Source organism: Mus musculus, chromosome 2 (genome assembly GCF_000001635.26).
Source record: "Mus musculus strain C57BL/6J chromosome 2, GRCm38.p6 C57BL/6J".
Classification (NCBI taxonomy): Eukaryota; Metazoa; Chordata; class Mammalia; order Rodentia; family Muridae; genus Mus; species Mus musculus.
The window spans coordinates 70,922,734-70,937,943 of NC_000068.7; the positions used below are offsets into that span (position 1 = coordinate 70,922,734).

General features: G+C 43.6%; 1 long non-coding RNA gene across 2 annotated transcripts; it reads left to right on the plus strand.

The window, feature by feature from the left end:
• Positions 1-372: 372 nt before the first annotated feature.
• Positions 373-14,598, plus strand: Gm39843. 2 transcript variants are annotated; one of them, XR_866406.1, is made up of 2 exons: positions 373-832; positions 12,422-14,598. It is a non-coding gene; the product is annotated as a predicted gene, 39843 (long non-coding RNA). The 2 variants fall into 2 exon arrangements; XR_866407.1 differs by having other exon boundaries at positions 13,252-14,598.
• The last annotated feature ends 612 nt before the right edge of the window (positions 14,599-15,210 follow it).

Consider the following 15,210-nt stretch of genomic DNA (forward strand, 5'->3'; position numbering starts at 1 on the left):
TTATTAAGATCAAAACAAAACAAAAAACAGCCCCCAAACCCCACAACAAAGAAACTATCTGCAAGGCAGAGTTCCTGTTGAATTTGAGAGACACCCCTCTAAGCATTTTTTTTTCTCAGTGACAGCTTTTTGGTCCCTTTCACGGGCTGCAGTGTCTCACATTTGAGGTCACAGCTCAATCTAATGGTGTGGTGGTAGCAAGTCTGCAGTAGAGAGTCACAGAGACCTGGGGAGTGGAGTGAGTGCTCTGAGTCCTCCGCCCCAGCTTAGGCCACCTCCCACGCTTCACCTATTGCCAAATCAGGGTGGGGTGACGTTCTCATACCACTCACCCACATATAAAGGGAGATTTCCAAACTTTTGGGAACAACATGGCTTCTGAATGTGGGATCTGCTTAGCGGTCCCCAGATCCATGGGGTGTTCGGAGTTTTAAATTTAACTTCTCTGATATCTAAAGAATGGATTCATGGCTCAGGGAAAGAGAAGAAATGTTAATGAGCAACATTTTTATCCAAGCCTTACCCGAGTTGCTCAATTCAGAATGGAAACCCTTAGGATCTGCGCCCGATAGAGCAACCGGGAGAACAATGTAATGTGACAATGTTTATCATCTCTGGTTCCTTCAAAGAAAGGCAAATATTTACTCCGTCTGATACTTTGTCTCCAGTCAAATGAGTTTCTTTTTTAAAGATGTCGTCTTTTTGAGCTCTTTGTTTTTCCCGAAGCACTTTGTGAAGTTTCCCGCTCTGCAGTGTTCTTCTCGCTGCTCCATCTGTTCCTGCTTCCAGAGATTTTTTTTTTTAATCTCCTCAGGAAATTCAATGGAACAAGGTAAAGATCAACTGCCGGTGGATTTTTGTTTCTCTTCTTTCTGGGAAAGAGCCAGTGTGTGTTTAAAAATAGACGGGAGAAATCTCTGCAGCTTGAGATTCATTCAATCCTCAAACTATTTGCTATAAAATACAAAGCAGGGTTGGTTCAGCTGAACTAAAATGACCTTTGGAGCAGAGAGTTCACCTCTGCAGTCTTCTGCAGAGACCAGCTCCACCTAATATATTTAGCTGGACAAAAGGAAAGCAGGCAATGTAGAGTACTCCAACAGTCCCATGCCAAACCAAACACTTGCCAATTGATGATTAATATATTGTACTATATAATATATTAATTATGCATAATTTATATATAATAAAGATAATATATCAATTATTAATTAATATATTATCAATAGTAGTTATTATGATCTCAGCATCAGCTATCCAGGGAAATAAAAATAGCTAGGCAATAAAAAAAGAATGACTTCTTTTTAATGCTTCCTTAAAAACAAGAAGAAAACATTATAGAGGTATGGCTGACATACAGTAAAAATTTTAAAGGCTAAGAGTATGATTGAGGATTTGGAGCAGCTGATAACGCAACAGAGTTTTTAGGGTCATCCCCAGAGCACCTCTGTGATGGTTTGTATATGCTTGGCTCAGAGAGTGGCACTATTTGGAGGTGTGGCCTTGTTGGAGTAGGTGGGGCCTTGTTGGAGTAGGTGTGTCATTATGGGTGTGAACTTTAATACCCTGGTCCTAGCTGCCTGGAAGTCAGTCTTCCACTAGTAGCCTTCAGATGAAGATGTAGAATTCTCAGATCTACCTGCATCATGCCTGCCTGGATACTGCATGCTTCCCCCTTGATGATGATGGACTGAACCTCTGAACCTGTAAGCCAGCCCACTTAAGTGTTGTCCTTTATAAGAGTTACCTTGGCCATGGTGTCTGTTCGCAGCAGTAAAACCCTAAGACAGCCTCTGTACGAAACCCAACAAACCACTGGGATGAGTATGATGCTTGACTCTCTAATGACAAGTTAAAGATGATGGTTCTCCTACTATTGTATTGTGATGTACCTTCAGAGGACAAAGCTCTTGAAACAAGATAATCTGGACGCTTCCTTGGAGAAGCCACTCATTTGTGCTTCCTCAACTGACTATGGTGAGCCCCTGCCCTGAACAGTGCTGGCTTTTCCTTCTTCCTGGCAGACCCACTGTGCACTAAAGGTGGGTGCGCTCAGAGAAGAGCCGTGGATGAGGGACCCTTGGACAAGCCCTGGTCCTGTCTCCCTCACCTTCTCCAACAGCTCCCTTTTTTCCTTTGTTACTTTTGATATAGTTACTAATTCAGAGAAGAAATGGCCAGAATACAAGGAACTCTGGATTTCTCCTCAGATTCATCAAGTTTTCATTTCACCCTCAGTTATATACATTTTACTCTCAGGGCTTGTTTTCATTTCAGAACCAAACCAAAGCAAAGCAACAGCTAGGGGCTGGAGAAATAGCTCAATGGAAACGGCTGTGGGAGCCTTAGGGGCAACACTTGGCTCCTCAGAACACACATAAATGTCGGGTGGATGTGACAGCCTGCTTGTAACCCCAGCTCTCACAGGGCATTCCGGGACAAGCAGGCCAAATTGTGAGCTATGGGTTTAAAGGAAAGACCCTGCCTCAGTATTTAAGACGGAGAATAATGGAAGAAGACATCCAGTGTCATACATGCACTTGCATGTGGACATGTATCTGAATACATATTCGCTCACACACCTAAGAATATGTATACATGAATCCAACTACACACATTCAAATTAATTAGTTGATTAATTTCTGTTTTTGTTCTTATTTTGTTTTGTTTTTTTTGAGTCAGGGTTTCTCTATCTAGTCCTGGCTAACTTGGAACTCATTCTATAGACCAGGCTGGTCTTAAACTCAGAGATCTGTCTGTCTCTGTCTCCCAAGTACTGGTTTAATGGTATGTACCAGCATGTCTGGCTAATTAATTGATTAGTTTCTAATTAATCAAATTATAAAGAAAGAAAACTATGATTTGGTATTCATTCATTCGCTCATTCATTCAGAGCTTGGGATTGAATGCAGAACGTCTCATACGCAGGCTAAGTAAGCATCCTAGGTCTGAGCTAGCCCAGCTTCTTTCTACATTTTCGGTTTCTACTTATCTCTATCTTATCAGTAGAAAAGTAACAGTGCACTTGCTGGGTTTTCCTATGACTGTCCAGCCTACATAGGACACCAAGTCACAGAACAGTCTGGACAGAACTCTGAGGCCCAGCACCATCTTTGACCAACGGGATGAAGCCAGTTGTCATTCAGCTTTGTAATCCACTTTGCAGCCTATCCTGCTTCTTCCATGGACCCTCAGCTCATCAGGCTTGGTAGCAGGAGCCTCTATCCACTGAGCCATCTTGCCAGTTCTAACCTTAATACTTCTTTAAAGATCTCATCTTCAATAGTCTTGTTAGGAATTACCTTTAGCACATACATTTTAGAAAGACAGAATTAATTCAAGCTATAACAGGAGAGAGAGAGAGAGAGAGAGAGAGAGAGAGATTGAAGAATTAAAGTAATAGCGTGAGAACACAAAAAAGACTGAATCCTAGGTTGCATTAAAAGTTAAGTGAAGATGTGCTGGAGAGCTGGCTCAGTGGTTAAGAGCGCTTGTTGCTCTTGCAGAGGACCAGTATCTGTTCCCAGCAGCCACTTGGCACTCACCACTACCTGTAACCAGGGACCCTTTGAGCATATGGTGCACATACATTCATGCAGAAAAAAATACTCATGCTAGTTAAATAAAGCTAAAAAATAAAAAGATGAAAGCCAAGTGGGCAGTCTGATGTCCTTCTCTGCTCTCTACATGCACACACACACACAGACACACACATACATACACAGATACACATACATACATATACACACATGCACACATAGACACATATTAACACACATACATACATATACACACACAGACATACAGACACATACATATACACATACACACATGCATACATACACACAGATACACATACATATACACACATACACACATATACACATACACACATGCATACATACACACAGATACACATACATACACACACATACATACATATACACACATAGACACATACATACATACTTAGACACATGTACATACACACACATACATAGACACACACACACCACAAGAAAGAAAGGGAAAGAAAGGAAGGAGGTAGAGCGAGAACCACAAGAAAGAAAGGAAGGAGGTAGAGCGAGAAGGAGGGAAATGCTTCCTGGCAAAAGGTGACTTGGAAAATGTTCGGATTATTTCCTATTTACACACATGCCCGTCTTTGGAAGTACCAACTTAAGGCTACTTTCCTACAAACTCATTTGTATTTGCCCCAAGAATATTCAGTTTGCTCCCCAAGTGGAAGGCACACTCTGGTGGATGGAGTGGCTGCCACCTCTCCAAAAGTAGGGCATTGGTCTGTGGTAGAGGGAAACAGAGCTTTGTGTCATACAACCATGAGCTCACAGTGGTTGTCGGGCTTGGGCAGAGACCTACTCCCATTTGGAACGATGAACTATACTTTTATTAACAGGAGAAACGAAGCCAAGGTAGAGCGCACCGTGGGAAGATACGGATAGAGTGATGGAGGTTAAGGTTTTTGCTCGTATTTTATTTTGGTGATGGTGGTAGGTCAAGGTTTTGTTTTGTCTCCTCTTCTTCCTCCTACTTTTCTTTCACCTTCTCCTCTTCTTCCCTCTTCATTGTTTGTGGAGACAGGGTCTTATGATGTAACTAACTCAGGTTATGAACTCCTGGTCCTTCTGCCTCAGTCTCTCCTCTGCTGGGATCACAGGTGTGTGCCACCAGGTCCTGACTCAGTCTGTCCTCTGCTGGGGTCGCAGATTTGTGCTACCAGGTCCTGCTTGTTTATGCTTTTTACTTCTTTTACCTTTTTGTGGGGATACCTGTGTGCCCTGTTTGAGTGTGTGTACATGGAGTGTGTGTGTGTGTGTGTGTGTGTGTGTGTGTGTGTGTGTTGCACATAACGGTTTGGTGGATGTGAGACATCTCCCCAGCCCCTTGCACATTTTTATTTTGTACTTTTATGATAAAATATGTGGCATTTTTATAAAGCTAGGGAAAAACCACACCATTTCAAAAGGAGGTGGGGGAGGACTCTTCAAAACCCTCACCTTCCAAGCCCAGGGATGTTCCTACACAGCGGAGAAATGTAGATCAGCTACCGGGATGAGAACATCCCCGGTGGTTCCTGAGGGGGAGCAGCTAAGGAACCCTCAAGGATCCCCACACAAGCCCCAGGAATGTTGGGAATAACTTAATGGCCCAGTATTATGGGATTTTAAAGAATAAATTATGGTAGCTCTGAATAAATGGAATATTTGCAGGCATCGAAAATCTTTGGTTGGAAGAATATTTAGTAACATGGGGAAACGCTCAAATCGTAGCATTAATTTTTAAAAGTCACATGTGGTGTTATGCTGCTTGGAAAGAAAATTATCCATGCAATTTAACTTCTTAAAGGAAATGGACCCAACTGTTCATAAACATTATCACCAGGTGATAAAAATACAAATAATCTTGACTTCCTTATTCCTTTCTCTATTTAAAAAAATTCCAACCGTGACTTAGTTTTATAATTAGAACACAAAACGTTATTGTTATAAGGGTTTGTAAAGAACATGGCTTATGGTAGTTCTTTCCCAGCAGAAGTGCTGAGCACCCAGCCTGGGTAGAGAGAGACATTGGCTCTGACTGGTTGGCAAGCCATTTTCCTCTGTGCTTCTATTTCCTGACCCTAAAACGGAGACAACAGGGAGGCACTCAGCGGGAGAGGAGTGGGTTAGTGCGTAGCATGGGTTCTGGGCCCAGCACTGAAAACAAAGTGGAGATGTCGCTACTTACCTCACAGGACCTCTGTAAAAGCAGGCAAGTTAGGGAGCTGGAGAGGTGGCTCGGTGGCTTCCAGAGGACCTGAGCTCAGTTCCCAGCACCCATGCCCGTGGCTTACAACTACCTGTGACTCCAGCTTCAGGGGACCAGTTGTTTCTTTTCTTCTCAGGCATCCACCTGTGTGGCATATACTCACACAGATACACACATATACACATGATTCAAAAGAAAACAAATCTTTAAAAGAAAGTGTAAGTACGTTCATTCAAAACATAGTTCTTGGAATAGTACTTACTACATAAAAACATTCCTGATTAATATTAATGATTATTATTGTAGGTTCAAAACCCTGGCTTCCTACCTGAGTATAAGCTCAGCTATTTCAGAAACAGAGTATTTTCTGAATATAATCACAGCCCGGAAAAACGCAGGGGAGCCTGCATACGGCATTTACTGCAAAGAGCTCTTACACCTTCTCCAGTTATCAGGTGTGGTAGTTGAATCAGGCAATGGAGGCAAAGAGCCCCCTTGGGTTGGTCTTAACACTGGGGGGGTGGGTGACCAATGAGTGCCCCTGTTCACTCAATAAATAGAAGGGTAAAAATACCTTCTCTGATATTTTTTTCCTTAGTGGGCCCCAAACTTGGAGTGGTAGCCCACATTTCATGGCTGGGTTCAAGCCCACAATTCAAACTGGAGCGAAGAGTCTATACAAAAAACCAGCTAGTAAAGGGAGACCTGAGATTTGAACTTCTGATGATTGGCCGAGACAACTTCCTATCTGTGCTGTTTTGTGTCTTTGTAATGAAAAGCAACCAGACAAATAACCTGATGGGGGCAATGCAAGGGAGGAAGAAGTCCTTCTGGCTCACAGGTTTGGAGGAGTGTTGGTTTATCACGGGAAGAAGGCAATGGAGGCAGGCATACAGAAGGAGCTCTCTGGAGGCAAAAGCATGCAGCAGAGACTCCTCGAAAGGCATCAGAGCAGGAGGTTGACCACAGACCAGAAGCACCTATAACCTTCAGAGGCCTGTCCCTTGTGACCTACTTTAGCCAGTCCTCCCCCCTCCAAAGACCCCATCGCCTTTGAAATAGTGCCTGCCACAAACCAGGGGACTAAGCATTCAAAACTTGAGTCCAGGGTCACAATTCAGACCCAGAGTTTAACAGCAGCATTTAACCAACATCATCTTCTAAGTCCTTCCCACGGAAAGGAGAAAGTACACAAGGATGGCTTTTCATCACCTCCAGTCCTGGGTCAGAGAGAGACTCTATGTGTAACCATGTCTCCCTCCTGAATCCCATCTGTGCAAAACAAGCCAAGTTTCAACGTAAAGACTAGCTGCTAGCCCGACAGACTTCTGAGCAGAATGGAAACCGCACAAGGAAGCATAATCAGGCCTCAACGTGCTGTGACTAAACTAAACATCTTGAGTCCCGTGTGCCTTGCCACAGGGAAATCAGGCTTCTTGGTTAAAACGAAAGCCGCAGGGGTTTGCCAGTTCCCGCAGCCCTTAGAATCTGCACTGTTGGTCCCGACCGGCTGGTCGCAACCTCTTTTACATGTTTCTTCTCAACTAGAATGCTACCACCTCTGTGAAGCTTGCTGCTGCATTCCAGGGGCAGCTCTCCACCCCACACCCAACCTTGCTCCCACCCCACAGTCACCCCCCGTGATAGGTCTGCCACCCCTGGCGCCGATCCTTCATGCCTTTGATTCCCTGTGTGTATAGCGCTGTTCTTTGGGCTGTTTCACCCGATCGATTGCCTGAAGATCAAACATTGTACCTTTATTCTTTTTTTTTTCTTTTCCATTTTTTATTAGGTATTTAGCTCATTTACATTTCCAATGCTATACCAAAAGTCCCCCATACCCACCCACCCCGACTCCCCTACCCACCCACTCCCCCTTTTTGGCCCTGGCGTTCCCCTGTACTGGGGCATATAAAGTTTGCGTGTCCAATGGGCCTCTCTTTCCAGTGATGGCCGACTAGGCCATCTTTTGATACATATGAAGCTAGAGTCAAGAGCTCCAGGGTACTGGTTAGTTCATAATGTTGTTCCACCTATAGGGTTGCAGATCCCTTTAGCTCCTTGGGTACTTTCTCTAGCTCCTCCATTGGGAGCCCTTGTGATCCATCCATTAGCTGACTGTGAGCATCCACTTCTGTGTTTGCTAGGCCCCGGCATAGTCTCACAAGAGACAGCTACATCTGGGTCCACCTTTATTCTTAATAATGGACAAATACCTTGAGATGACATCAGCACGGATGTCTGCAGTGATCAACGGTGGCATAGAATGGGTGCTCAACAGATGTTTCCCACTGACTTGCTTCTCTCAGTCAGTAAACACAGCCCAAAGCCCCTGGTTCCTACGCAGCTTTTCCTAGGGTAAGCAAATGAGCGCACACTCCACCTCTGCCTCTGCCTCAGAGGCAGGTAGGTATTTTGTCCTCTAGTGGCTTAAGTCTCCTGGGACACTTTCTTATTTTTATTTATATCCTCTAAAATGCCTGTGACACTGGTCATGTGTTTGGGTAGAGTAAATAACCTGGTTTATCAAATGAGATTGATAGATTGAAATTTCACCTCTGGGGCAGCCGCAGGAAGCAGGTGTTCCGCCATCTGTTTCCTCTTGAGGAGACTGAGGTTGCCAAGAGGTTGTCTACTGAGCGATGCAGCGGTCTCCAGGAGGACTTTATGCTAACCGCTTGCCAAGTGCAAAGCTTCCGTCTTTGCTTGCTTTTTCTTTTCTTCTTCTTCTTCTTTCTTCTTCTTCTTCTTCTTCTTCTTCTTCTTCTTCTTCTTCTTCTTCTTCTTCTTCTTCTTCTTCTTCTTCTTCTTCTCCTTCTTCTCCTTCTCCTCCTCCTCCTCTTCCTCCTCCTCCTCCTTCTTCTTCTCCTCCTCCTCCTTCTTCTTCTCCTCCTCCTCCTCCTCCTCCTTCTTCTTCTTCTTTTTTTTTTGGGGGGGGGGAATGGTGTCAGCAATCAGCATCAAGCCTAGAAGGATAAACCCCACAGGTGGGCAGCCCAGCGAAGTCCAACCTCTTGCTTTTCTGATCCTCAGCATAGCCTGCAAGGTCTTGTTTATCCCCCGCCTATCCAGAGCCAGCCTAGCATTGAATGCAGAGTAGCTGCTCAGAAAGTATTTCTTTGATAAATGAGGTTGCTCATAAGGAGTCAAAGACAAAGAAATGTCTCCAAACCCTGTAACTTTATGCTGTCCATGGTTTCAAAGCCACACAGTCTAGAGGACAGTTGAAGAAGAATTCACATATCTAGGTAAAATTCTACAACTGAAAGAGTGCTTTGTTCCATAGGTATTTACATTTTAATTATTTTATTATTTAGCATTAATTGAGCCCTTAATGGAAACAGTTGCTTTAAAGGCTATTGTCTCTAATCTCCTTCTCCTTCTTCTCCTTCTTCTCTTTGCTTGTAGTTGTTTTTTCAAGACAGAGTTTCTCTGCATCTTGAAAGTACTGTCCTGGAGCTCACCCTATAGATCAGGTTGATCTCGAAATCTGCTCGCCTTTGCCTCCTGAGTGATGGGTCTAAAGGTGTGCACCACCACTGCCTGACTCTGCTCCGCCCCTTGAGATATAGCATCATGTAGCCCAGGCTGGCCTTAAACTCCTAATCCTTCAGCCTCCAATCCTGAGGGGTTGTGGCTACAGGTGCCTCGCCTGGCATGACTAATCTTTCATAAAACAAGATTATTGCTGTGTGTTCATTGTACAAAGTAATAGGCTTCGTTATGACATTTTACACATACTTAGGATGTTTTTATTGCATTTATTCACATTCATTCATTACCCTTATTGCCTCTCCTTCCCGCTCCTGCTGGTACTTTTCTTCTCCTGCTTCTGCTTTCAGGTCTTGATTTTTTTTTTTAATCCAGATGAGAGAGAGAACATGTAGGTTCTGTTATCCCACATCTGGCTTGTTTCATTTAACAGGGTGATTTCCAGTTCCATTCCCTGCACATGATCTAGCTTTGTACTTCTTCATGGATAAGTATTTTATCATGTATAGATATCTATCTCACCTTCTCTATCCATTTTACCTGTCAATGGACACCTAGGCTGATTTTCTGATTTGGCTATTGTGAACAAAGTCATCTTAAAAACAGTGAGCAGAGCTGGGCGTGGTGGCGCACGCCTTTAATCCCAGCACTCTTGAGGCAGAGGCAGGCGGATTTCTGAGTTCGAAGCCAACCTGGTCTACAAAGTGAGTTCCAGGACATCCAGGGCTACACAGAGAAACCCTGTCTTGAAAAACCAAAAACAAACAAACAAACAGTGAGCAGACAGGTCTGTTGTTTGATGTGTCATGTTCTATGTTAACATCAAATCTTGAGATGTTACTATAACAATATTTTTATCGATCTTGTAGATGGATAAAAGCAAACTCAAATGGGCTAAGTGATTTTCCTAAAGCCATAGATTATACTGGAACACACACACACACACACACACACACACACACACTCATGTGAGCTTCAAAGACAATTTCTCTGGCACCGAGAATAGTGTTTGGCATATAGCAACACTAAATAAATATTTGTTGAACAATGATCCAGAACTGTCTGACTCCAAACAGTTTCCATGATGTCACCCACTACTCTGCAAAATGGCCTTTTAAAGTATCAGAGAAAGCAGAACACCTGTGGGGTTGTTGCTCAGGAAAGAGAATTTGCCTATAGCTAAGAACAGCGGCTAAACCAAGACTCAACACTAAAGGTTCCAGGGCCCTCACGATATTTTCTGTAGACTCTGAGGTTCTGCCCACTTCCTTTCCCCAGGAAAGCCAGACCACTAAAGAGAAACAGTGAAGAAAGAGTTAAGTTCAAGACTTCTCACCTAGAGCTCAAAGCAGTTCACTGGCAACTGGGCGAGTTCAGTCCCTTGGAGGGTTAGACATCAGGGTTACTTTCTTATTCACAGAACCAGAGTTTGATGCTCAGGATGGGTTCTGCTTGAGGTGAGGTGAGCCAGGCAGCAGCAACGTTATTGGAACTCTTTCATTATGAATTGTATCTCTTTAGATCCTAGCATCTAAAATGATCATGGGCCTTGAATTGTGTGTACCTGTGTATCTCTCTCTCTCTCTCTCTCTCTCTCTCTCTCTCTCTCTCTGTGTGTGTGTGTGTGTGTGTGTGTGTGTGTAATAAAGCTAAGAGCTGAACCCCAAGACCTTGCACATACCGAGCACAGAGTCTATACCACTGAGTCATATTCCCAGGGTGGCCTTGAACTTGTGAATGAAGTCATCTGTGTGTAAACTGGATCTGTGTGGTTTTTGCCAAATAGATTCATAGGAAGAAAGAGAGATAGGGTCTTGTTCCCCATCCCAGGATGTCTTTAAACTCACTGTATGGCCCATGCTGACCTTGGCTTAGTGGTCTTCTGGTCTTGGCCCTCAGAGGGAAGGCATGCACCACCACTCTTAGTTTCATTGTATTTTTAATATCAAAGATAGTGCCTGTGCATATCTACTATTAATAAAAACAAGTAGCTATGGCAACTAATATATATTTGTTAATCCAATCAGGTATGTTTCTATGCCAGGTATACTATAAAATAAGTAAATGTATCCATATATAAACATAAAAGAGTACAGTATCTTATACAGCATTAAAGAGACCATGTGGAAATAACCAAGGGATATGGGGCATATCCTAAGCCCAGAGACAATCAAACAGACTTAAGGTTTAAGATAATCAATGAGGACAATCTTAACGGTTCCACAGGCCAAGGCTGTAGACTTAGCAATGTCCTCTCCAGCCTCCAAACTCCCCACCTTCCTTTTTTTTTCCATTAAGAAAAACAAAACAAAACAAAACAAAACAAAACAAAAATAAGCTGGGCAGTGGTGGCACATGCCTTTAATCCCAGCACTTGGGAGGCAGAGGCAGGTGGATTTTCTGAGTTCAAGGCCAGCCTGGTCTACAGAGTGAGTTCCAGGACAGCCAGGGCTACACAGAGAAACCCTGTCTTGAAAAACCAAAAAAAAAAAAAAAAAAGGAAAAAACAAAACAAACAACAACAACAACTCCCTGTGTCCTGGTAGTACACATCTTTAATCTCTGAGTTTGAGGATAACCCGATCTACAGAGCGAGTTCCAGAATATAAATGGCTACACAGTGAAACCCTGTCTCAAAAAACCAAACCAAAACACAACAACAATCTGAGTGTTTTGCCCACTGATCTTTGCAAAGCGTCCTTTTCTGAGAGACCTTAAACCAGATCCTGTTGGGAGACATTTCAGTGTAAGAATCCCCAATCCTGAACTTCCAGAAACCGCAAAGAAATAAACCACTCCTTGTCCAGAAAGAAGCCACTGCCCTTAATGGATCGCCATATACTGACCAAGCCCTAACAAAGAGAATATATGGGACCTTTGGAGCCACGTGGACAGGCTTTTCCTGGATGATACAACCATCTGTCGTTGCCTGGATTCCTGTACTGTATCCATGTTTTCCTTGGCCGTGGTGTATTTTCTCAGATCCACAATGACTCCACTTTCCAAGGAAGAGCAATCGAGCCTGGATGCCAGGGATGGCGCCTGTGGTGAACAGGGTCTGTGCTCATTTCCTTGCCACCCCCTCCTCTTTTTTTCAGTGAGCTCCTGCTTTTCTCTAAATTTTCCATCTTGTACATCTTGTATTGTTTTCTAAATATAGATGTTCTCAACCTCCGTGAAAAGATCGTCTATTAAGAGCAGAGCGATAGCGAGCAATGTGCCCAACAGGCACAGCACAAAACAAACAGAGAGTGCACTCAGCCCTTCTTGAATAAAGGAAGCCAAATAAGACTCCTGGAAACATGGGTTGGTACTAGGTCCTTTTCCTGGTGTACAGCAGCGCAGCTTTGGAGATGTCTAACTCAGCTCCGGTACTCACATACCCATCCAGAAGAGGCAAAGAGGGACAAGGAGAGGGGGCCCAACCTTGTGCTGCCTGTCCTTTTGCACCTGCCACCACTCATGCGTGGACTATCACATCCCAGCTGGCTGTTTGTGCCGAATTCTGAGACCCCAAGACACTCATCACCCTTGGAATTAAAGAATTACAAATGGGATTTTTGCACCTGCAAATTGGGACGAAATAAAGAAGAAGAAGGAGAAAAAAAAGATAATGCAAGACTTTGGAAGGGATCCCTTGAAACGTTTCCATCACCCTCATTGGGCTGTGTTGTCTGTCCCTGATGAAAGTCAGCCACGCATATGAGGAAGGGCTCTGGAGGACCATTTAGCTTTTGCACTGAAATTAATTTTGGTTCGACAGATTAACCATAAAGATGCTTACAGGCTGCAGGTGTGCCAAAGTCAGCATTAGGAGAAAATCTAGAAAAAAAAAAAAAACTACAGGGGATGGTTAATGACTCCTACAAAATTAATTTAAATTGAAATAGGATAAGAACATATGGAAAGAATCAATCATTCCCCCATTTTGAGGGAACATTATTTTAGCATGCATAGATTTCTGATGTAATTTTCTTCCTTTCCCTTAAGGGCTGGGATGCACTCGAACACTAAGTCTTCTGCAAAAAGGAGGAACGGTTCCTCCCATCAGGAAATAGAAAAAATGTGCTTCATAAATCCTTTGCCTTTTAATGCCTGAGATGTACATCTGGGGCTCCACACACTGATAAAAGCCCTCCCAGAAAATGCAGTTCTGCGCATGAGGTAATTACACTTTCCTAGAGTCTGGTCACTGGCTCTGGCTTCCATTTAGAATTGGATCTGGGGCCACTTATTATGCATGTCCACATGAACTGGACAGTTTCTAGAATTTAAATGTACAATGAGAAGAGAATACAACGGCAGCAGCACCAGGGTGGGATTATAAATGTATTTTCCCAAGTGTTTGGAAGAAAGTGGGCCACGGTCACCAAAGCCCCACAGTCACGTGGTTCACACTCATGTACCCCCACCCCACCCCGTTCTGTGTGCAAGGCCTTTCCCACCCATCAGCTCCAGCTCCTCACCCCCACCACTGGGAATGGATCAGGGAGGTGCACTCACCTTAGCCAGGAGTGATGCTAATGTAGCTCCCTCCCTATGAAATTCTCCTGATAATATTTATAGTCTACTCACCTAAATTCATTCACTCTTTGCCCAAGAAAAAATTGTAAAGATGTTTTATTTTATGTGTTATGAGTGCTTTCCTGCATGTGTACACGTACACTGTGCCCACAGTGCCCACAGAGCTCAGAAAAGGCAGTCGCATGCCCTGGAACTGGAGTTACAGATGGGTGTGAATCACTGTGTGGGTGATTCAGGTGAGAGCGGTCAGTGCTCTTAATCATTGAGCTATCTCTCCAGCCCTCTCAGGAAATATTTCAGATATCAATATTGATAGAAATCCTCTTCCAGAGCTGGGGAGATGGTTTGGCACGCAAGGTGCCTGCTATGCAAGCCCGATGATCCAAGTTCCATGCCTGGAATCCACCTAGAGGAGAGAACCAACTCCAGGAAGCTGCCCTCGGTCCTCCATACGTACAGGGTGACATGCGCGTGCCCCCAGTCCCATCATACACACACAGTTATAATAACATGAAAAGCTCCTCCTCCATATTATCCAGAGATTGACTGAGCATCTTATCATTATTCATTTGTTACTTGACAAGTGTAGATTAAGATTTTGTTTGATGTTTTAGGCATGGACAGAAATAATGATTCTGTGGCATGAGGAGAAATGGGTACCTGAACCCCTACGTGTAATATAGCCATGTTGTTTGTGTAAATCAGTCTGGTCTTTACTCTTAAAAATTATTGGTTTAAAGATTATTAGGGGACTTTCGGGATAGCATTTAAATGTAAATGAAGACAATACCTAATAAAACATTGGGAAAATTATTGGCTTTTGTCATTTTTATATATTGATTTTTTTTTTTAAAGATGGAATCTATTATCCCAGACTGGCTTCAAACTCTGTATGAAGCCTTGGACTCGTGGTCCTTTTGCTATGTCTCCCAAGCACTGGAATTACAGGTGTGGACTATCATGCCATGCTGGGCATTGAACCCAGGATCTGGTGCATATCAGGCAAGCACCCTACCAACTGAGCTTCACCCCAACCCGTGTCCCCTGTCTTTTCACCTTGGATTTATTGTCATGGGCATTCACACCCATTGTGTGCCAGACATTAGTCTAAGAATGGCAAATACAAATTTGGAAACAAAAATCCAAAGAAGAATTTCAAAACAACATTCCACAACTCTAGGGACGACAGGAAAGAAGCCAGAAGGCATCTATTTGTAGTTGTGGGGCCGGTGGAGATGGAGCAAAGGACGGAGAGAACTGAAAAAAATAAAAATAGTACTTCTATGTGCCTGGGAAGATATGCTAAGTTTTGTGGGGAGCAGAGGAACTGGGGTTGGGGTGTGAGCCAGCGATGATCTGTTTTAGGCTAAGGTTACAACTGCATCCTGTATTCTCAGTGTTTATCACCTGGCGGGGAGGGACCTG